This window comes from Lissotriton helveticus, assembly GCF_964261635.1.
Source record: "Lissotriton helveticus chromosome 1_1 unlocalized genomic scaffold, aLisHel1.1 SUPER_1_unloc_9, whole genome shotgun sequence".
Taxonomy (NCBI): Eukaryota; Metazoa; Chordata; class Amphibia; order Caudata; family Salamandridae; genus Lissotriton; species Lissotriton helveticus.
In genome coordinates this window covers 3,917,480-3,941,998 of record NW_027611736.1, presented here as the reverse complement: position 1 = coordinate 3,941,998, position 24,519 = coordinate 3,917,480, and the positions used below count along the sequence as shown (strand labels likewise).

The window sequence follows — 24,519 nt, the reverse complement described above, 5'->3', positions numbered from 1 at the left end:
TGTTCCCAAAGTTTTTGATCCATGTCTGCATGTCATTATTGTAAGACTGGACGCAGTAATGCGAATCGCACACTATTAGTGTGGGGAATTCGCGATCGGCATTTTCAAGCGCCATCTTTAAAGATCTTATTTCAGCTCGCTGAGCTGTACAGTTTCTCAGTGATTCAGTTTTGGTGATTATCGGTCTGAATTTACCTAAGCGCCAGCGACCTTTGACAATTGCGCACACTGCATTATAAGATTTTTTATCCACAACGTAGTGTTGTGCAAATCTGTCCGTGTAGATTACACAGGTGTATTGTTCGAGAGGCAGAATTTTGATTGGCAGAGGATATTCATGTTCGTATTCCAGATCTTCTAGTTTTTTCATTTTCGGATCAAAAGCGTGTTTCACGTCTTCTGCAGCAAGATAATTTTCCCATTGTATCCATTTTGGATCTAATGCCACAGCATTTTGGAATGAGTGGTCTTGTTACTGCCTCAAGGGCTGATACTGCTGTTAAAACAGATATGCTCTTGCCTTGGGCTAGGGCTCTTTCTTTTGCTACAGCAGTTTGAACCGCAGTCAGAATTTTTTCAGTTGAACTGAATTTCATTTCAGCTTGTGTGTACAAGTGTGATTTATAAGCTATTGGTACCGTTTCTCCCTCATTAGAGGTCAGGTACGTGAATCCGCATCTTCCTGGGATGACTAGGATTACAAGGTTGCGTACGTTTACGCGTGTTTGCAGTTTTGTTTTGGTTAAAATGTCTGTTTGTAATGATCTTAAAATTTCTGTGTGTTTCTGAGTCCAATTAATTGGTTTGGAATCAGGTTTTATTAATTCGTATAGAGGTTTAATCCTCTCTGCATAATTTAGAATGTATGTTATTCCGAAATTCAGGAAACCTCGTATTGATTGTAAGTTCTTCAGCGTTTTTGGAGCTTGGAGTACTGCACACTTCTCTAAGAAGTTGTCTGCTAGGCTTTTGCCTTCACTTGATAATTCATATCCTAAAAACAGGACAGTTAGGTGAGCAATTCGTGACTTTTTAAAGTTGAATTTGTACCCTTCAGCTGCGAACCCAAGTATTATGGTGTTCACTCTTTTCAAGTGTGTCTCCAGGTCGTCGTCTGTAAGATAGATGTCATCGACATAAGATAATGCCTCATCATCATACATTTGTAGTAACTCGGTTACCCTGGCTGAGAATAATCCTGGGCTATTCTTGAATCCCTGTGGGAGACGGCAAAATTGTTTTTGTGCCCCCATTGTTGAGAAAGCGGTCAAATACCTGCTTTCAGGTGCAATGTTTTGACAAAAGAAACCATTTGAAATATCTAATGTCGGTTTATATTTTTTGCGTACAATGTTATTCATTAGTGCTGCACTATGTGAGTTTTGTACTGCAAATGTTTTGCAACAAGAGTTTAAGTGTCTATAGTCCAAAACTAGACAATATGAATCGTCTGGCTTGGAGACAGGAAACAAAGGATTGTTCATTTGTGAGGTGCATGTTTCAATCACCCTCTGATATTCAAGTTGATCTAAGATCTCCCTGACTTGCTTTTTAGCTTCTTACTTAACAGGATACTTACTGCCTCTGTGCAGTCAGTTGATTTTTGTAACTGGATTTATGGTGAGGAGAATCCTCATCCCATCCTACATGATTTATATATAATGCATATAATGTGTATTTTTTATGAATTGGAATTTGATTTGAGAAGGCAGGCATAATCATTTCTTCGCCATGTGGGCACTTCCTGACAACCTCTGGTGGCAAGTAATTTTCTGCTAGAAGGATATCATAGCCTTTCGAAAGGTTATCCCAAAAGAGACCCCTTATTTTCCTAGTCTTGTCCCCCTCTATACGCAATGTGATTTCATATAATTTATGGGGTATGCTAACTCTGGTGTCTGCAGTTTCCACTTGAATGTATTCATTCGTGTCCACTGTCTCTAGAAGATTCATCAGGATCTTGCGAGCTATGGTCACTTCTGCTGCGCTGCTTAGCATTGTCTGGGCCCACTCTCCGTTTTTCAGTTGTGTCCTCAAAATCATCGGCATGTTTTATTTTAATACTAGCTACCTTCTTTTTGGGAAATTGTGATTTTTTTACTTTGATGAGCATGTTCCTTGTCTTTGGACGTGACGTGCTCTTCTTTGTGTTCTGACCGTCCTCTTCTTTCCGATTTCTGTGAGGAATTCTGAAAAGATCGAGAGGGACGTGTATCAATATCTTGATATCTGTCAGGTTTTCTCAATTTATCCCTATCTCTAAGGTTGTATCTTTTTTCAGAGGGCTCTCTGTGGGGAGACTTGCCTCCTCGTTCTGGAGATCTATCTCTCCGTTGAGGAGATCTTCCTCTGGACTGGAATTGTTTTTCTCTGGGAGTGGTTTATTACCTTCCCACCTCTTTTTTGGAGTATTGAGATTATTTTTAATAAAGGTTTTTTCAGGATTTTCAGTTAGTTGTGGTTTTAGTGGTTTCCCACCCAAACTATCTCTACCTGGTTCTTCATAGGATTTTTCTATGATTCTGGCAAGTTCAAAAGATTGTTCTGCTATACCTGTTTCTTTCAATTTCTGGCGGATGGTTGTACCGTCAATTGCCAATTGAACTAATTCTCTATATGCCTTTGTTAATTCTTTTAGTTTAACTAAAAGTTCTTCGCTTGACATTTTTCCAATGTCGGGATGTGGTGTGTAGCTGGCTAGAACCGGCCTTGTGGCTCCTGGTCTACCTAGTGGACCGAGCCTGGTAATGTGATTTTGATGTTTTACGGCGACATTAAACCAGAGCTGGTGCTCTTGGTATGTTAGTGGAATTTCAACGTCCTTGAAAGGGGCGTATTCCTCTGGAGATTCCTCTATTTTATAATAGTGGAAATCGTGTGTTATTGGATTTGCTTCAGGAAAATGTATCCATGAATAAAATACCTCTGTCTGCCGATATTCATGGGCCTCTACCACAAATATGACTGTACCACCTCTTAATGATAGTCCATTTTCTATAAGTTTAATAGTTATAGTTTTTCTTACATTTACCAGAATGATTATAGCATGCGGGTCTTCATTTTGGAGACTTGTGTCATCCGCTAGGAGTTGAGCTGCTATTCTAGCTCTCTCCCTTTCATCGTCACTTTCCACCATTTTACTGATAGAAAGTTTTTCAGTTGCAGAGCAAGTTTCAAGGAACCAAAGATTAGGTGCACAATATTTTGGAACATTATATCCTTCAACGTTGACTAAACCAAAAACTAATACATAGGAATCTCTTCCTACTAAGTTCTGGCGGATATTAACCTTTTACCCACTCCAGACGTCTATTGGAGTTTTTACGAGAAAAAAGGGTCTGAGTGAAAAGCACGACTGAGTTACTCTAGTATCTAGCGTTAGATTATCGTCTTACGAAACGTTGGGCGCCATGTAGTGTAGTTCCTATATTCCCAATAGGCTCTGCGCATTGGAATAACATAAACGATAGTTTAGACGTAGGACTGAGGTCATCTAGGTCTCTATTGAATATGTTAGGCTTAATTAGGTTTGCCAGCTAGCTCAGAGGTCACTAGAAACTTTCTAGAGTAAACAAGAAGGTGTTAACTTTCCTGAATAGACAAGAAGGGATTACAACTGCCTAAACATGACAACTTTGCTCCCCCCAGAATAAGGAGTATATCTCCAGAGTCGGGGAAAACAATAGACAGCTATTTCACTCAGTCAATCATTCATGCTTAGTTTCACCAGGAGTGCAGAGAAATAGAGAGACGGGCGTTTTCAATAAAAGTTGTTATTTATTGAGCAGTCCTCTTTCTCATGCAAGAGAAGTGAAATGCCACATTTGCAATACTTGTCATGAAGTAAAGTGCGTACATTAAAAGGAGTATTATGAAATAATACTGTAAAAGCATTTATATGGTTTCTGAGCCAAATGATACTTAAAACGGGTAAAATATATACATACATAAAATCATTGACTAAACGTACTCAACTGGTGCTTCTAAGATACGCCTACCCCGGTGTACCTGACCCAAGCCTAATACGTGGGAAGGAGTAAGTGAGCTGCAGTTTAAGTTAAGTTAGTTTTTGCCAAGAATCTGAATCAAGAATTCTCTAAAGATCTAATCAGCTCCGTAACTTGGTTATAGAATGAAGGAGGTCTTGTATCTCTTTCTCAGGACTCGATCTCCCAGCAACCCGCAAGGGTGACTGGAAACACTGGAGCTGGATTTCTCGGCAGGAGAAAAGACAGCGTCTCTCTCAGTACGTCAATGGGAGGGTCGGCTTCCTTTGGCTCTCGTTACAGCTGGGCTTCGGGTAAGTAGATAGCCGATCTGCTCCAAACCACCGTGTGTTTGCTTAAGGCAAACGTTGGTATATTTATACCTGGAAGGAGCCAAGTTTGACGTAAGGTTGGACATAGGACGTCACTAAGAACTTACAGTTCTTTCTGGACTCCAGGAGTTCTTGGACAAATCAAAACAAAAGCAGGAGGAATTCCCGGGCTGCTGGAGGCTTGGTTTGTTTAAAGAACGCGTTGTACTTTCTAGGAGTCTATGGGAGTAGCCTTGCCGTATTTGGACTGCATTGGCTATGACTAAATATGGATATGATTCTTATGCCTTTATAAGGATATGATTTGTTATAACCACATAAGGGCATGAATCGGGAATATTTAAATGGGGTCCTAGATACGTTTACAACAATGCAGCACTATATCCAGGACAAAAGCGCTCCACAAAAGCCTGCTGGTGGGTCATTGCTCTCTCGAGTCTTCGGGCGTGCCATTCAAGTGTCGGGAAACAGGAAAGAGACCCAGACAAGACTGACTCATCCTGTGAAAGGGTAAGACACTTACGACAGCATACATGCATTGGGGTGACGGGAGTGACAGAACTGACACTATACTATATTCATGATACTCCTAAATGCCCTTAGTGGGGAAGAGGGGATCAGAACCGGACGCACCTGTCTGCAGCACATGGTAGTCTGGCATGCCTAAACTATCTTTTCACCCAGACTGTCCATAAGGATGATTTTCGAGCCGCTACGCACATAGCAGGGGGAATCTCAGACCATTCGCTGGTTGAGATGCAACTCGTTGGTCCGATTGTGGACTTCATGCTACCCCCAAGGGTTGATCCATGATATTTAAAAAACAAGACGTTCAAAGCTCGTATGAGAGATGGAGCAGACTTCTATTTTAAGGAGAACTTGCGGCCTGTTGAATCAGCTTGTGTGCTATAGGATGAATTCAAGCCAGTGATCCTTGAGGACACTGACAACAAGGGGACGGAAATACTGGGAGAGACTTCCTGAAAGACCTGACCCTGCCAATGCTAACGAATGAGGACTGAGACGCACTAGACCAAGACCTGACAGTAGACTAAATAAATAAGACAATAGGAACCTTGCAAACAGGGCACGCGACGGGGCCTAATGAGCTCCCCATAGAATTAAATAAAAGCATGAAGGATAAAATCAGGGAGTGCCTCCAGAGGAGGTTTCAGACTGCCTGAAAATAAGGGTGTCTCCCAGAGGACCAAAGAATGTCTGAGGTGGCGGTCATCCCAAAAAACGATGAAGCAGCAACTGAGTGTGGGTCTTATAGACCTCTCTCCCTGCTTAATTTTGAGACTAAGGTCCTTGCGTAGGCCCTGGCGATCTGCTTGCAGACAGTAATTGCAACAGTGGCTCATCCTGATCAATCGGGCTTTATGCCACACCAGGGAACGCGCTTATATCTCCGACACCTTAATGGCATACCACATGCAACAGGGGATTCCTTTGCTGAACCAGTGGCGCTGCTGTCAAGCTCATGTATGTGGCCCTTCTAGCGCGCATGCGTGCCAATAAAACAGTCTCCCGAGTCTTTGCCATTCGACAGGGATGTTCTTTGTCTCCTATGTTCTTCTCACGTGCGTAGGTTCGCCAGGACCTCTCATATGGGGTATTCCAGTTGATCAGGAGTGGGTCGAGAGAATCTCCCTCTACGCTGACGTTTTGCTGTAGGACACATAATCAGCCTTCTCGAGTGAACGAATCCTACACATTTTTCACATATTTAGAGATTATTCAGAATATAAAATCAACTGGAATAAGTCCTTAACATTCCTGCTGGTGGCAGGGACCCTGCGGCTGCATTCTAGGTGCACAGTTCGGGTGACACTACATGGCTTTAAATATTTGGGCGTGTTTAATACAAGAGAGCCACAGGCAGGATCATACTTCCGAAATTAGACTACCTTTGCTGGGATGCCCCACACTTGCGGGCGCTCCCGCTTTCCTTACTGGGCCGGGTGGTCCTATTTAAAGTGATGACCCTCCAGGGTCTCCTGTACATCGTGAAAAAAAGTCCTTTAAGATCCCACTAAACATTTTCTTTCAAAGGGTAGACCGAGAACTTTGGCTCCTGTTGTGGGATGGTGGCACTTCGCGCTGAGTATGGTGCAGAGGGGATTTTATTAAGGTGGACTGGTGGGGTTGCATTACAAAGGGGACAAGACCTTTGAAGCTCCCCACCACGGATGGCTCTTCCTGTCCAGGGGAGACGTGAACACCTCCACCCAGGAAAGGCATTGTTCTCAGCCACAGAGTGCGCAGGCACTCTCCCTGAGGTCAGAACACACTCTGGTGGTAACAGGCTGGCTCAGGCCAGTCAATGACCACACTAAGGATTGGTATGTTTCATGGGACCCCTCTAAGGGGCCCTATGTGTGCAATTTTTATTAAAATCTACACTGGAATCAGTGCAAGTTTATTATGTTGAGATGCTTGGTGCCAAACATCACATATTTCAGTGAAGCCATCATGGAGCTGGCGAACTCATAATTACGAGTGTCCAGCCTATGTACTTACTATGACTTCCCTGGTCACTTACAATATCCAGAAATTGACTAGGATATTGCAGAGGCATCAGGGGCATTTCATGCAGATATGCCCTCACAGGGGGGAGAGGATGTGGTGCAGCAGCCAGACCTGCCGACTTGGGAACTGGGGATACAGGTTTGAGTCTCTGCTTCAGCGCAACATCCTGTGATTCTGGGCAAATCACTTTATCACCCCGTGACCATAGACAGCGTCTAGAAACCATCACGGGTGATGAGCCGCAATATATAAATCTGCGAATTTTAACTCACTGCCCGAGATATGTGCAAGACATCCCTAGAGCAGTGTTCATGGGAATGGCACACAGGGATGTGTGCCTGGTCGGCTCTTCAGTTTTGTCAGTAGATGACGCAGTCTGAATTTAATAATTGTCCCACTCAGTAAGGAGGGCTCTATCACCCACTCCCCTTCTTCTCTGTCGTCGTCAGTTGTGTGTGCGTCCTCCGGGAGATGAGACATCGATGCCACCGGAGGGGGTGGCCTGATGATCGATGAAGGCAGAGGAAGAGGCATCAGTGGGACAGATAAGGCCGACTCCGAGGGAGGAAATCGGCGGTAGCAGTCATCAAGCACATGTTGCAAATTAGAGATGAGAGACATGGGCATCTGCACAGTTGGATTCTCAAGTGGTGGTTGAGTTTTAGGCTCAGGGTAATAATCATATCCTTGGTCATCATCAATATCTTGTCATTTGATGAGAAGCTCAGAAGGAGTACAAGCAGCATGGAACCGGTCATCCTCTTCCGAAACCTCCTCATTAGCCCCATAGTCAAAAATCTCCACAGAAAGATTTGGAGATGGCTGAATCGGCAATAGATCCAAATAAGAGTTCCTATGTTGAAGTAGGGAAACATCCGACGTTCCTGAAGGCGGCAAAAGTATTGCTGAAGATTTCAAGGGGACTAGAAACATCGCAGCTGAAGGTGGAACCAAGGGTGCCGCCGCCGACTCAGCAGTCGACGACGAAGAGAGGGGTTGAAGTTCCGTAAGGAAAAGCTTCTGTGCTGTCAAATAGGCAACCGTCGACGAGGCAACCGTCGACGAAGCCGGTGGAGCCTTGAGAGCCATCGACCGTCTCGTCGGCGAGAAGGCATCCGTCGACGACTGACCGGAGACAGACCTCTTTTTTGTCCACGACGAAGTGAGGGAGTGGCAGACGAGCAAGGCTTCACCAACACCATGACAAACGTCGACGGAGAGGCTGCTGACAACATAATCATTGTAGGTTGAGGAGAAGAGAAGGTGGAAGTCGTCGTTGTAGCAGTGGCGACGGAAGTCATCGTCGACGAGGAACACATTTTTTAGGCAAATTTGTCTCAGGAAGAGACTTAGATGCCTGAGACTTAGATCTTGGAGGCGTAGAGGGCATAAGTACCCCTTAGAAGGAACAGGGGCCCTTTTTGAGGAAGAAGTCTGGCCTTCATGAGTAGAGGTGTGGTCTTTCTTGAGCACCTTAGCCTTAGCAGATACCATCTCCGCCTCACAAGCCCTCTTCTTAGAGATGACAGTCCTGAGAGAGGAATCACTCTCAACATCTGATATCCTTGGTCTTGAGTTTCTGTAACCACAGAAGTTGACCTCCCTCTCTGTCTCTTAAAGTCTTTTGAAGAAAAGTCCTGCAGATTTTACAATCTCTCACCTGATGTTCAGGGTGGAGGCAGTAGATACACTTTTTGTCGGGGTCTTCGGAATGAAGCCAGAATTTCCCACAAGACTCACAGTGTCTGATGAGTGACCTTTTTGTAGTAGACAAAGCAGTGAAGATATTCTGAAGAGTTTCTGAAGGGAAAATGTAGAGGTACTGAGCAGAGCTCAGAGAGACTCCCTTCACATGACGTGCAATAGAAAATCTGAGAGCCTGAGCCTCTGAGGAGACGGTTCCAGAGGGTGCTGTTGCCTGATTGGCTGGAGTTTGTACCATATCTAGTAACTTGGACAAGTTATTAAAGTGACATGTTTTTTCCTATTAACGTCCATGTTACAATACTTCCTATTGCTCTTTTAGCTATGCTTTCGGTATGCTATTTCTATATTGCTATTCTATGTACCGTGGGAATCCCACTTCAACGACGAGGAATGATTCAAGCATGTGAATCTATGAAAGATACCCCATTACTGGAGAACAGCAGATTTCTCACTACTGAAGCTCTTACCCAAGTTGCTTTAGCCTTAGTCATCTCTCACATTGACTACACTAACTCTATACTTTGGCATTCCGGCATATCAATCTAAAAGATTGCAACTAGTGCCAAACCAGACTGCTAGATTAATCTATCGCCAGGCAAGAATGCAGTATGTCACCCCTCTTATGAAAAAGTTACATTGGCTTTTAGCAGTCGAACGCAGAGCATTCAAGTTGGAATGCCTCCTCTTTAAAGCACCCCATGGCAACTGCCCAGTCTCTGTATCTACTCAGGTACAGAGACATATCCACATTCAGGATCTTAGGTCTTCCCATTTGAATCCCCTAGCTACTCCGTCCTTTAAACGCTAGAAATTGGGGGGACTAGGATTTACGGTCCTGGTCCTTCAATTTCGGAATTCTCTCCCTCAGGACATTAGATCGATGATATCATATCCTCAATTTTGGAAACGCTTAAAGACCTGGCTCTTTCGCCAGGCTTATGAATGAATCACTTAGCCGCAGGACTCCCTTGTCCGCAGCGCCATGAAACCTTGTGGTGTGCGCGCTAAGTATGGGCGAAATTTGCGAATTTGCGTTCCGCGAATTCGCGCTAAATCAAATTTGCAATCCGCGAATTCGTGCGAATTTTTGTTTTTTTGCGTGTTCGCTGGGTTTTTTGCATGTTCGCGGGGCTCTTTGCGTGTTCGCGGGCCGCTTGCATGGCGAAGTTACCCATGCGGTCGTGTATGGGCACAGCACCCTCTGGTTCACCACTGCCACCCTCTGGTTCACCCCTGCCACCCTCTGGTTCACCACTGCCACCCTCTGGTTCACCACTGCCACCCTCTGGTTCACCACTGCCACCCTCTGGTTCAAGACTGCCACCCGCTGGTTCATCACAGCACCTCTTGTTCACCACTGCCACCCTCTGGTTAACCATTGTCACCCTCTGGTTCAGCACTGCCACCTTCTGGTTCACCACTGCCACCCTCTGGTTCACCCCTGCCACCCTCTGGTTCACCCCTGCCACGCTCTGGTACAGCACTGTCACCCTCCGTTTCACCACTGCCACCTCTGGTTCACCACTGCCACCCTCTGGTTAACCACTGTCACCCTCTGGTTAACCACTGCCACCCTCTGGTTCACGACTTCCACCCTCTGGTTCATCACAGCACCTCTGGTTCACCCTTGCCACCCTCTGGTTCACCCCTGCCACCCTCTGGTTCACCACTGCCACCTTCTGGTTCACCACTGCCACCCTCTGGTTCACCCCTGCCACCCTCTGGTTCACCCCTGCCACGCTCTGGTACAGCACTGTCACCCTCTGTTTCACCACTGCCACCCTCTGGTTCATGACTGCCACCCTCCGGTTCACCACAGCACCTCTGGTTCACCACTGCCACCCTCTGGTTAACCACTGTCACCCTCTGGTTAACCACTGCCACCCTCTGGTTCACGACTGCCACCCTCTGGTTCATCACAGCACCTCTGGTTCACCACTGCCACCCTCTGGTTAACCACTGTCACCCTCTGGTTCAGCACTGCCACCCTCTGGCTCACCACTGCCACCCTCTGGTTCACCCCTGCCACCCTCTGGTTCACCCCTGCCACCCTCTGGTTCACCACTGCCACCCTCTGGTTCACCACTGCCACCCTCTGGTTCACCACTGCCACCCTCTGGTTCATCACAGCACCCTCTGGGCATCTGTGCCATTTTTGCCACATGGTGCGCCGCATTGTAAATGCGGCACACCATGGGTGGCGCAGCTGCGGCGCACAATAACTGGCGTATCCCTGGGGATGCGCCAGTTATTGTAAATCTGCCCCTATGCATTTAGCCAACGAGGGAGCACTTACTGATTAGACAGTAGAAAGTACTCCAGTTGAGTAGAGGTAGTGCACAAAAAGGTGGCATCTTCGTGGACAAACACGCAGGGTGGGATTCATTCTGCCCCGTTAGACTCGTTTTTTGTGCCTTTCTGCCATCTGTTAAACTCGTTTGTCCCTTGTTTTTCTGCTCTTCTGCCCTCTGTTAGACTCGTTTTTCCCATGTTTTTCTGCCCTTCTGCCCCCTGTTAGACTCATTTTTTGTGCCCTTCTGCTCTCTGTTAGACTAATTTTTCCCTTGTTTTTCTGCCCTACTGCCCTCTGTTAGACTCGTTTTTTGTGCCCTTCTGCCCTCTGTTAGACTAGTTTTTCCCTTGTTTTTCTGCCCTTCTGCCCTTTGTTAGACTGCTTTTTGTGCCTTTCTGCCCTCTGCATCACCACATCATCACTCAGCGCTACCCCAGCATCACTCAGCACCACCACATTATCACTCAGCACCACCACAGCACCATTCAGCGCCACCACAGCATCACTCAGCACCACCACAGCATCACTCAGCACTACCACATTATCACTCAGCACCGCCACAGCACCACTCAGGACCACCACAGCACAGCATCACTCAGCACCACCACAGCACCACTCAGCACCACCCCAGCATCACTCAGCACCATCCCAGTATCACTCAGCACCACCACAGCACCACTCAGCATCACCACAGCAACACTCAGCACCAACACAGCACCACTCAAGCATCAATCTGCGCAACCATTCAACAACAACTGGTTCAAATATGTTATCTCAATGTTTCAAACTTTATTACAAATGTCACAAAAAGATGTTAATATTTCACTTCTGTTCTTGGATTTTCGTCACAATAAAATACACTGAACATAATCTTTACAAAAGTTATTTACAAAAGTTTAAGCTATTGCCATTATAAATTAAAATCCCTTTTATTTAAGTATTATTTAAAAAAATTAAAAGCCATTGTAATTTGTAATATCAATACAGCTAAGTCACGTAAATAAAAAACATGTTGCATTACAAATGCTATAGGTGTCACATTTGTGAAAGTTATAACTATCGGCATTGCAAATGACAAAGCTATTAATCTAGCTATTTTCAAAACCAACACATAAATTAAAAACATTGTCATTTAGAAGACCAATAGCTCAAACTTTCCTAATGCGAGACCTATTGGATTGCAAATGCTTGTTTTTATATCTGTCAGTGCTTCCTGCTGAGGTTTAATTTTCGTGACAGGCGCCTCATTGCCTACTTGTAACTATTCTCTGACCCTGCTTCAAGGGTCAGAGCAGGGTCAAAGAATAGTTGCAAGTAGGCAACGAGGCGCCAGGAAGCACTTACAGGTGCCCAAGTTGAAGTTAATTTCTTTTTAACCCTTTTGTAAAAGGTTACAAAAAATTAGCTTCAACTTTTGCACCTGCTGCTGTAACCCTGTAAGTGCTTGGCTGAAAATTCGTCCCCGCTGATTCGCGGATTTTACCGCGACTTCGCGAGATTCGCAGAAAATCCGCAAATTCCGCAAGCGGAACAAATTTTCAGCCCATGCTTAGTGCGCGCGCTTTATAAGTATTTTTAACATAACGTAACATTTAACATCGTCTAAATGGCACAACCTGGAAAGTCCATCTGCATTGGCAGTCCCAGGTCTCTGTTTCACTTCAAAGTCTATTCCCTGTAGGGAGATGGACTACTTTAGCCATTTGGGATTTTAACCTTTCATTTGTATTAACCATCGGAGAGGCCTGCGGGCGGTTTGAACTAGGAAGTGAGAGCCATACAGGTTTGACCTAAACTTCTCAAGGGACCAAACCACAGCAAAGGCGTCCATCTAAATGGCACTTCAACGCTGATCCCTGGGGATTAGCCTTCTACTGATGAAAGCCAGTGGCTGATTTTGACCTTGCGGTACAAAAGGGGGTAGTGATGGACGGAGCATCTGAACCAATCAAACACTCACACCCAGTCAACAGATCTGGGTTTAATCCATCACCGTTCTTTAGCTGGAATGCCAGAAGCCGTTCCTAGGAAGCTTGATTTCGGTCCAGGGAAGGCATGGCTTGGCAGTTCGGGCTGGACTGTTTCCATGAGGCACAGGGTCAGACTGATTTGCATATGGCCATGTCTGAACTGGGGTGGCAGAGTGGGCTAAAGAACGGTGATGGATTAAACCCAGATCTGTTGACTGGGTGTGTGTGTTTGATTGGTCCAGATGCTCCGTCCATCACCACCCCCTTTTGTACCATACTGGCACAGAGATGGGCATCTTCTTCTACGGCAGACGCTTCTATCTCGTCTTGGTCAGATTCTTCCCAGAAGATATCCAGAGTGTGTTGAATGCTCTGACGCTGACTCTCGCCGCCGAGCCTGATGATCGGGTAGAGTCCTCTTGGACCGAAACGACTTACAAGCGTCGCAGTCTTTCTCCTTGTGCGCTGGAGAGAGGCACAATTTACAAACTTGATGTATGTTTTGCGAGGGTACTTGGCGTGGCACCCAGGACAGAAATGGAATGGAGTCCGTTCCATTTGCAGTTGACTGGACCTACGCAGCAAGGCCCAACGGTTGCCCATGAGGTTTTCTATCGAACATGGAGAGTTTGTTGATCTATTTGAAACACGGAGAACAGGGAAACGGGTACTGAAACAATACCGTTGAGGGTAGAGTGGACTGCGGGAAACCCAAAGAGCGGTTTCGGAGCGCAGCAATACACATCCGAACCCATTTGGGGTAAAAACAATCTAACAATGGAGTCGATGTCCATGCGCACTATCACCGAAAGGTAGAGTCACCTTTCCTCGTGATTGGAAATACTTCTTCATAGAAAAACAACTTGCAAACATCCAGACCCAACACAAGATGGCAGGAGTATGCAAAGCATGTGCATCTACAGCACACATGCCTCGAACAGAGGATTAATGGCCTCAAATCCCTGCCGTGGTATCTTGTCATGTTGTGGCTGAGTGTGCCATGTGATGTGGCAGGCTATAGTGCTTGGTGTGATTTGGTCATTTTTGACAAGGTGGAGTGCTGAATGGATAGACAGATTTTGATTTTCTTTGTTTTTGGGATTGTGTGAAATAGTGCGGTACCTACCGTAAGATGTAAATAAATTACATTGCTAGTATACCATCAGGATGTGGGGTGAGTGTTATTAGGGCCGAAGCCTTGCTGATTATATGCAGAATAACAAGCCTGGGAGGTCACTACTGACTAGGGCAGGTTAGCAGCTGCACAGGCCTTGGGCATTGATCCTATTGAGGATAATATGTGACCGGCCACTGGTGACTGGAGCTGGCTAGCAACAACGCTAGCCTCTGGTATTCATTACAAGCAGGGTAACACTACATGTCAATATTGACTGGAACTGGTTGGCAGTAGAGTTGACCTCTGGCTTTGAATATTTCCAGGATTTAAGGTACAAGGGTCACTACTGACTGGAGGTACTTAGCAGGATAATAGGTCTCAGGGAGCCAATACTGCCTGAAGCTGGTTAGTATGATAACTAGTCCCAAGGTGCTACTAATGACTCAAGTTGGCTAGAATGATAACAAGTCCCAGGGGCCAGTACTAACAGGAGCTGGCTAGTAGGCTTACATACAGGCCAAGGGGCCACTACTGACTGGAGCTGGGTAAAAGAATAACAGGCCCAAGGGTGGAGGGGTGCGAGTGGCACCAGTGACCGTAGTTGGCTAGAAGCATTGACAACCTTTGGTATTGATTAAATGCAGGATTATAGGTCATAGGAGGCACTGATGAATACAGCTGGATAGCAGCAGTGGTGGCCTCTGGGAAGAAGGAATTGAGAAAGCATAACTGGATATACTGGTTTCCTTAATACCGATAATTGTTTACACATCAATGCCACAACCTGCATTGATATATTACATTACCAAATTACAATATTCTTATATTAATTTGATTGTGTCTGTTCGCCTTAATATGCCTGCAAAGTTACATGATTCTATTGGGGCCCAGAACCATTTTATTTAGTGAAGTCCATCTGCACACTTTATTGTATCTTGCAGTAAATTGAATATTGACAAACAGAAGTGTTATTTCCAGAAACAGTGACTTCTGCAGCTTGTCTGTGTATCTTTGATCTGCACCTCACGGACTCCTCACATTCCTCTCGAGAGAAGATCCTGCCTCCTACTCATTAGTGTTGTTTCAGTAACTGTTTCTATCACATGTTCATGTGTCATTGACTTGTATTAGGAGCAAAGTGTATAAAAATACATTGTGTAGCATTAGCATTATATACTCCAACTTGCTTTAGGGTGGATGCTTTCGTCCATTGCAAAGACAATTGTCACTTGTTAGTTTGCTTGGCCTTTTGCTATTTTTGCATTAAATATACAATAGATTTGTTGGCCTCCAGGTGTGTTGTGTTTTATTTTACATATCATAAGAGATGACGAGGAAAATCAAAGTCCAGTATACACATTCTTCAAATAAATCAACTCACAGTATACTGTTCTGGAGGTTCAGTCCTACAGACATTATCGCTAACTGAACGCAGGCACCCTAGGAAGCATGTGCTTTTCAAACCAGTTGCCCTCTGATGCGGCGTCCGTCCTCGTTATTGGATAAGTCAGTATGTTCTGTTAGACAGCGCTCACCTGTGGCAGTAAGATGTTAATAGGCACCTTATCACCTATGCACAGTGCAGGGCTTTGAGTTACAGAGCTCCTCACGCTGTGGAGAAGATTAGGTCACATTTACCCATTTCCCCATATTTGGTCCTGATGAAATGCCAACAGATTGCTCCATGACTACACAAGGCATGAAAAACATTGATCTGAAGTATAGACCCCAGCTTACCAGCAGGTCCATAGGTGATCGACACTTTCACACAGTGATAGGGGTCATTAGTTCCTCAATTTCTCTGCCACTGTTTTTAATCTCAACATGGATCAGGATGATCACTTTAACTATATTGCGGCAACTGGTCGATAGTTGATCTTATATTCATGCTTTCACCAATCTCACATCTTATGACACAACATCCTCTGTCCTACTATGCTCATCCGGCATACTTAATAAAAGATCTCCGACAAAGTGCCCTCTGGTGGTGCCCGCCAGGCATTGTAGCGTCTGCCTGGTGAGGAGTATAGCCCAATGATGAAGCATGTCACCTTCAGGTGAGTGAACGCAACTTGTCTTAAAAGCACATGCTTCCTAGGGTGTCTGCGTTCAGTTACAGATGTCTCTGGGACTGAACCTCCGGAAGAGTATACTGTGATTTGACTGTTTTATTTTAACAAATGTACATAGCAGATATTGGCGCTTGCTTGTTTAACAAAAATGATCTGATACCTGCCTCGGAGCGCACTTCTTACAGACGAGAATGGGGTTATCATGTTGCTGCCACAAGCTCCTTACCTGTGCGAGTTATCGGGAACGATGCAGGGGCAGACCCAAACCAGCCACATGTGGAGATCAATGACAAATACTGAAGAATTAACAGAGCTTCCAAGCTGGTGACCAATACTTAATTGACCTTGAAAATAAAAAACACATTTTTAGTATTCTGGTGACTCATGACCATAAAAAACAAAGGTTATACATTCAATATTGTGTCAAATACTTAAAAATTGAACTGGATGTGCTGAATCGGATATTGCCCCAGGTCATGCGTGACACCTTACGCCACTATTGCTTATGGGACTTGTAGTTTTGTTTTTCTCATTAAAAGGATGGGCTCTAAAGTCCCAGTGTTCTAAGCGATGTTGGTCAAAATCAGAGGCCTGATGGAGGATAAAGCATGACACGGCTCTGCTTAGCAGTAGATTACTGACAGTTCCCCAGCCCTTCAATTCTTTGACCTACAGAGGCTTTTCAGCCGTTCATATTTTTTTGCAACGACTAATAAACTTTTATTGCAGCTTGTGTCACTGAAGAGATAAGATTCCTGGGCATGTTTCATTACCTACTGACAAATATTAACAATCATGAACATGAGTTTCTGGAAAACTATCAAGCACCCAATCAGAATCAGTCGCCCTTCACACCCAGGAATTCTTGAGGCATTGGAGAGGGTGAATTGCACGTGGTATAAGAGGAACACCACATCGACTCAAAGCTCACTTCTCAGGGATGTACTGAACTGCCAGCCTCATGGCACACTTAGCCAGCTCCTCACCTCCTCCTCCTCAAACTGTTGACCAGCTATCAGGGCAAATGAGCCTGCAGCAAAGTATCGCTGGCTTGGTTCCACACTGGACCAGGCAAGGTGGTCAACTCCATGCTCCTCCAAGTCAGCAAGCACTCTGGTCGAGCCAGTCCTAACCCCACATGAATGTTCGCCATCACAACTATTTTAATTGTACTAAGTTATTTTTCTGCAAAATGTATGAGAGGCTTTACATGAAGTGCTGAAAGAGAAATCATGAAGTTTTTCAATATTTCTGAGTCTACCACAGTACACAGGAGCATTATTTCTCTACAGCAGCAAATCATGTATGTGCCACGTAGAAAGCATGTTTGAATGAAACATGGAATAATAATAAAATAAATAAATCCACATTTGTAAAGCGCACAATCACCCGTAAGGGTCTCTAGGCGCTGGGGGCCGTCGGGAAGATTAAGCAAGCTATTGCCCAGAGTCACATGGTGCTGGGCTAATCTGCCGCCGGTGCCGGGGATCGAACCGTGATCCCCAGATTCCGGAGTCAGTCGCCCTGGCCGCGGCGCCACACCTCTTCCACTGCATTGCAGAATGCATTGCAGCCAAAGATCTGTGGTGCAACATCATAGCAGAGTGCAAGATAACTTGTGTTATTATTCCAGCAGAATGAAATGCCATTCCTAATGTGTACGTCATTTTAAAGACTGTGGCAGGAAATGTATGGCCAGTGTTGTTCTTCTGCCAGTTAATAGACTAGCACCATTATTGTGCCAGGAAATAAAATACTATGAGAAATCCTACTCTATGGCATGGTGCTGCCTGCCACTATAATGCAGGTTACTTCCAACATAATCTGATTTATACATACATACTCCAGGGTGCTGCCAGCTATCGGGTCTGCACACAGCAGTCTGGAGCCACTCAGGAAGGAGGTAAGCTCTTCATTTCATCTTAAGCCCTTAGGTTACATTCACAGCCTGATGGGTGCGGAGCACTTTATCCTCGCTCTAACTGCGCCGAACAGATAGACGTAGCCCATCATAGGCTGTGTTGTGTGCTGGGTGATGCCTGGCATCTTATTATCGTTTGCGGATGGATGAAGCTCTGATAGGAGCTGCTACAAGAAGAGCAGAGAAACAGGACGACAGATCGCCACAGAGCGACAATTGCCCAGAAGCTAAAGAAAGTACTCTGGAACAGCAAACCTCCTGCACCCTGGAGATTCTCCAGGGTAAGCAAATGATTGTAATGAAATGCAAACTGCAGCATTAAGGTCACACACTACAACATCCTTCCCTTTAAACCAAAGGTAACAACCTACAAGAAAAAACAAAACAAAGAACAACAAAACAAGAAAATGCATTTTCAAATGCTGCAAAAGAGAAACAGTTAATACAAATGAACAATATTAAACTTTGTTGGTACCTTAGTAATGTGCTTACTTCTCGGCTTCACTCCATCTGCACCAATAACGCTCTGAAAGGAGAAATTACTGCAGTGAGTCTCAGAGTCTTCAGTATTACTGGTCTCAGTCACGAAGACTGTGGTGTTGGAAGATAACGCGTCCTCCTTTACCCGGTCGACGACTTTGCAATATTGTCTGTAAATCTGCATTAATCTCTTGTAATATATAATAAAATATTTTGAGGCGCTTCACTCTGTGGCTCTTCAATTGGCCAGTTTACAAACAACTTACACTCCTTCCACAAATCTCTTGGGACAACAATTAACAAACTTAAACTCAGCTCTCGACCACCCCGCCTGGACCGACAGGCCTCATCTCACTGCATCCCTCCTGGAGAGGCCCCACCTTCTATGAACCACCCAAACACAGGACAGGCCTCACCTCATCTGCACCCCTGGCCAGGCCTCTCCCCCTCTGCACCCCTGGACAGGCCTCTCCTCCTCTGCACCCCTGGACAGGCCTCTCCTCCTCTGCACCCATGGACAGGCCTCTCCTCCTCTGCACCCCTGGACAGGCCTCTCCTCCTCTGCACCCATGGACAGGCCTCTCCTCCTCTACACCCATGGACAGGCCTCACCTCCTCTACACCCCTGGACAGGCCTCGCCTCCTCTTCACCCCTTGACAGGCCTTACCTCATCTGCACCCCTTGACAGGCCTCTCCCCCCCTGCACTCCTGGACACAGGCCTCACATCCTCTGCACCCCTGGACAGGCATCACCTCCTCTGACCCCTGGACAGGCCTCACCTCCTCTGCACCCCTGGACATGCCTCACCTCCTCTGCACCCCTTGACAGGCTTCATCTCCTCTGCACCCCAGGCCTCACCTCCTCTGCTCCCCTGGACAGGCCTCTCTTCCTCTGCACCCCTGGACAGGTCTCTCCTCCTCTGCACCGCTAGAAAGGCCTCACTTCCTCTGCACCCCTAGACAGGCCTCTCCTCCTCTGCACTACTAGAAAGGCCTCACCTCCTCTGCACCCCTGGACAGGCCTCACCTCATCTGCACCCCTGGACAGGCCTCACCTCCTCTTTACCCCTGGACATGCCTAATCTGATCTACACCCTCTGGACAGGCCTCACCTCCTCTGCTCCCCCTGGACAGGCCTCTCCTCCTCTGCACCCCTGGACAGAGCTCACCTCCTCTGCACCCCTGGACAGGCCTCATCTCCTCTGCTCCCCCTGGACAGGCCTCTCCTCCTCTGCACCACAGAGCTCACCTCCTCTGCACCCCTGGACAGGCCTCATCTCCTCTGTACCCCTGGACAGGCCTCAGCTCCTCTGCACCCCTGGACAGGCCTCACCTCCTCTGTCCCTGGACAGGCCTCATCCCCTTGCACCCCTGGACAGGCCTCACCTCCTCTGCACCCCTGGACAGGCGTCACCTCCTCTGCACCCCTGGACAGGCCTCACCATTTCTGCACCCCTGGACATGCCTCACCTCCTCTGCACCCTTGGACAGGCCTCACCTCATCTGCACCCCTGGACAGGCCTCACCTCCTCTGCACCCCTGGACATGCCTAATCTCCTCTACACCCTCTGGACAGGCCTTACCTCCTCTGCTCCCCCTGGACAGGCCTCTCCTCCTCTGCACCCCTGGACAGAGCTCACCTCCTCTGCACCCCTGGAGAGGCCTCATCTCCTCTGCACCCCTGGACAGGCCTCAGCTCCTCTGCACCCCTGGACAGGCCTCACCTCCTCTGTCCCTGGACAGGCCTCATCCCCTTGCACCCCTGGACAGGCCTCACCTCCTCTGCACCCCTGGACAGGCGTCACCTCCTCTGCACCCCTGGACAGGCCTCACCTACTGCACCCTGGACAGGCCTCAGCTCGTCTGCACCCCTGGGAAGGCCTCACCTCCTCTGCACCCCTGGACAGGCCTCACCTCCTCTGCACTCCTGGACAGACCTCACCTCCTCTGCACCCCTGGACAGGCCTCACCTCCTCTGCACCCCTGGACAGGTCTTACCTCCTCTGCACCCCTGGACAGGCTTCCACTCTGCTGCACCCCTGGACAGACCTCTCCTCCTCTGCACCCCTGGACAGGCCTCACCTCTTCTGCCCCCCTGGACAGGCCTCACCTCTTCTGCCCCCCTGGGCAGGCCTCACCTCTTCGGCACCCCTGGACAGGCCTCACCTACTCTACACCCTCTGGACAGGCCTCATCTCCTCTGCTCCCCCTGGACAGGTCTCGCCTCCTCTGCACCCCTAGACAGGCCTCACCTCCTTCAGCACCCCTGGACAGGCCTCTCCTCCTCTGCACCCCTGGACAGAGCTCACCTCCTCTGCACCCCTGGACAGGCCTCATCTCCTCTGCTCCCCCTGGACAGGCCTCTCCTCCTCTGCACCACAGAGCTCACCTCCTCTGCACCCCTGGACAGGCCTCATCTCCTCTGTACCCCTGGACAGGCCTCAGCTCCTCTGCACCCCTGGACAGGCCTCACCTCCTCTGTCCCTGGACAGGCCTCATCCCCTTGCACCCCTGGACAGGCCTCACCTCCTCTGCACCCCTGGACAGGCGTCACCTCCTCTGCACCCCTGGACAGGCCTCACCATTTCTGCACCCCTGGACATGCCTCACCTCCTCTGCACCCTTGGACAGGCCTCACCTCATCTGCACCCCTGGACAGGCCTAATCTCCTCTACACCCTCTGGACAGGCCTCATCTCCTCTGCTCCCCCTGGACAGGCCTCTCCTCCTCTGCACCCCTGGACAGAGCTCACCTCCTCTGCACCCCTGGACAGGCCTCATCTCCTCTGCACCCCTGGACAGGCCTCAGCTCCTCTGCACCCCTGGACAGGCCTCACCTCCTCTGTCCCTGGACAGGCCTCATCCCCTTGCACCCCTGGACATGCCTCACCTCCTCTGCACCCTTGGACAGGCCTCACCTCATCTGCACCCCTGGACAGGCCTAATCTCCTCTACACCCTCTGGACAGGCCTCATCTCCTCTGCTCCCCCTGGACAGGCCTCTCCTCCTCTGCACCCCTGGACAGAGCTCACCTCCTCTGCACCCCTGGACAGGCCTCACCTCCTCTGCACCCCTGGACAGGTCTTACCTCCTCTGCACCCCTGGACAGGCTTCCACTCTGCTGCACCCCTGGACAGACCTCTCCTCCTCTGCACCCCTGGACAGGCCTCACCTCTTCTGCCCCCCTGGACAGGCCTCACCTCTTCTGCCCCCCTGGGCAGGCCTCACCTCTTCGGCACCCCTGGACAGGCCTCACCTACTCTACACCCTCTGGACAGGCCTCATCTCCTCTGCTCCCCCTGGACAGGTCTCGCCTCCTCTGCACCCCTAGACAGGCCTCACCTCCTTCAGCACCCCTGGACAGGCCTCTCCTCCTCTGCACCCCTGGACAGAGCTCACCTCCTCTGCACCCCTGGACAGGCCTCATCTCCTCTGCTCCCCCTGGACAGGCCTCTCCTCCTCTGCACCACAGAGCTCACCTCCTCTGCACCCCTGGACAGGCCTCATCTCCTCTGTACCCCTGGACAGGCCTCAGCTCCTCTGCACCCCTGGACAGGCCTCACCTCCTCTGTCCCTGGACAGGCCTCATCCCCTTGCACCCCTGGACAGGCCTCACCTCCTCTGCACCCCTGGACAGGCGTCACCTCCTCTGCACCCCTGGACAGGCCTCACCATTTCTGCACCCCTGGACATGCCTCACCTCCTCTGCACCCTTGGACAGGCCTCACCTCATCTGCACCCCTGGACAGGCCTAATCTCCTCTACACCCTCTGGACAGGCCTCATCTCCTCTGCTCCCCCTGGACAGGCCTCTCCTCCTCTGCACCCCTGGACAGAGCTCACCTCCTCTGCACCCCTGGACAGGCCTCATCTCCTCTGCACCCCTGGACAGGCCTCAGCTCCTCTGCACCCCTGGACAGGCCTCACCTCCTCTGTCCCTGGACAGGCCTCATCCCCTTGCACCCCTGGACAGGCCTCACCTCCTCTGCACCCCTGGACAGGCGTCACCTCCTCTGCACCCCTGGACAGGCCTCACCTACTGCACCCTGGACAGGCCTCAGCTCGTCTGCACCCCTGGGAAGGCCTCACCTCCTCTGCACCCCTGGGCAGGCCTCACCTCCTCTGCACTCCTGGACAGACCTCACCTCCTCTGCACCCCTGGACAGGCCTCACCTCCTCTGCACCCCTGGACAGGTCTTACCTCCTCTGCACCCCTGGACAGGCTTCCACTCTGCTGCACCCCTGGACAGACCTCTCCTCCTCTGCACCCCTGGACAGGCCTCACCTCTTCTGCCCCCCTGGACAGGCCTCACCTCTTCTGCCCCCCTGGGCAGGCCTCACCTCTTCGGCACCCCTGGACAGGCCTCACCTACTCTACACCCTCTGGACAGGCCTCATCTCCTCTGCTCCCCCTGGACAGGTCTCGCCTCCTCTGCACCCCTAGACAGGCCTCACCTCCTTCAGCACCCCTGGACAGGCCTCACCTCCTCTGCACCCCTGGACAGGCCTCAGCTCCTCTGCACCCCTGGACAGGCCTCACCTCCTCTGCACCCCTATACAAGCGTCACTTCCTCTGCACCCCTGGACAGGCCTCACCTACTGCACCCTGGACAGGCCTCAGCTCGTCTTCACCCCTGGGTAGGTCTCACCTGCTCTGCACCCCTGGACAGGCCTCACCTCCTCTGCACCCGTGGGCAGGTCTCACCTCCTCTGCACCCCTGGACAGGCCTCTCCTCCTCTACACCCCTGGGCAGGCCTCACCTCCTCTGCACCCCTGGACAGGCCTCAGCTCCTCAGCACCCCTGGACAGGCCTCACCTCCTCCCCACCCCTGGACAGACCTCTCCTCCTCTGCACCCGTGGGCAGGCCTCACCTCCTCAGCACCCCTGGACAGGCTTCCACTCTGCTGCCCCCCTGGACTGGCCTCTCCTCCTCTGCACCCCTGGACAGGCCTCACCTCCTTTGCACCCCTGGACAGGCCTCACCTCCTCTGACCCCTGGACTGGCCTCACCTCCTCTGCACCCCTGGACAGGCCTCACCTCCTCTGCCCCCTGGACTGGCCTCACCTCCTCTGCACCCCTGGACAGGCCTCACCTCCTCTGCCCCCTGGACAGGCCTCACCTCCTCTGCCCCCTGGACAGGCCTCACCTCCTCTGCACCCCTGGACAGGCCTCTCCTCTGCACCCCTGGACAGGCCTCACCATGTCTGCACCCCAGGACAGGCCTCACCCCCTCTGCACCCCTGGACAGGCCTCTCCTACCTGATCAGAAACCTTTCCAGGCTCTCTCTTCCCCCTGGGGGGCTGGGAGGGGTCTGTGAGGGTCTGCAGATGAACCACCACTGGGGGGGTCTGTAGATGGAGGTCGCTGCCCACCAGACAGGGCTCCTTCCTCCTCTGCTGCAGGCTGCACACACCAGGAGAGGCCGGAAGTGATGTCACCATCGCTGCTGGTGCTGTCTCTGCCACCGCTGACCCGGAGGAGGAAACTCTTCTCCCTTTATGTGCTCAGTGGAGTTCATCAGCAGGCGAGGAGCGCCCTCTGGTGGCCGCTGACGGAACCGCCGTCTCCAGGCTCCAGGAGTGAATATATTTCACACAAACAAGCATTTATACCTGCAAAGACCTGGGATTTCAGATGTCACAGACGGGAATGGTTTTAAGGGTCAGACAGGTCAAGTACAGGGCCTCACACTTGGCTGCTGCTGTAGAAAAGTATTTATAGCTTCACTTCAGGTGAGCATCTTCCAAACACTGATGTAAAGGACTTGAGAGTGTTTACAGAAAGGTGACAACTGGAAGTGGCAGTCTGTACTTCAATGAATGTATCTGAATTTCAATGAATATATCTGTATTTCAATGAATATATCGGTATTTTAATGAATATATGAGTATTTAGGTCAGTTTTGCAATTAAACTGGACAGCTTATTTATTCTTTTAAATAATTTATTTGCAGTTTTTCAAATCCACAACGTGCTGGATAGCAAAGTAAACAGAGATAAATACCATGGAGTTTAAGACACCAGATCAGTGACAATGAGGCATAGGTCATGTGTCAAAGCGACAATTGAAGGAGCTTATTTCTAATTTTCCTATGTCTGTGACTTTT

General features: G+C 49.1%; 1 long non-coding RNA gene across 1 annotated transcript in view; it reads right to left on the bottom strand.

Annotated features, from left to right (window-relative positions):
* The window catches only part of LOC144806597 (uncharacterized), a 32,769-nt gene extending 8,953 nt beyond the window's left edge, over positions 1–23,816 (bottom strand). Inside the window, exons 1-3 of the long non-coding RNA XR_013605849.1 lie at positions 23,672–23,816; positions 18,406–18,456; positions 16,236–16,353 (exon numbers count right to left, since the gene is read on the bottom strand). This is a non-coding gene — a long non-coding RNA (uncharacterized LOC144806597). The remainder of the gene's footprint in view (positions 1–16,235; positions 16,354–18,405; positions 18,457–23,671) is intronic.
* Between the last annotated feature and the right edge of the window lie 703 nt (positions 23,817–24,519).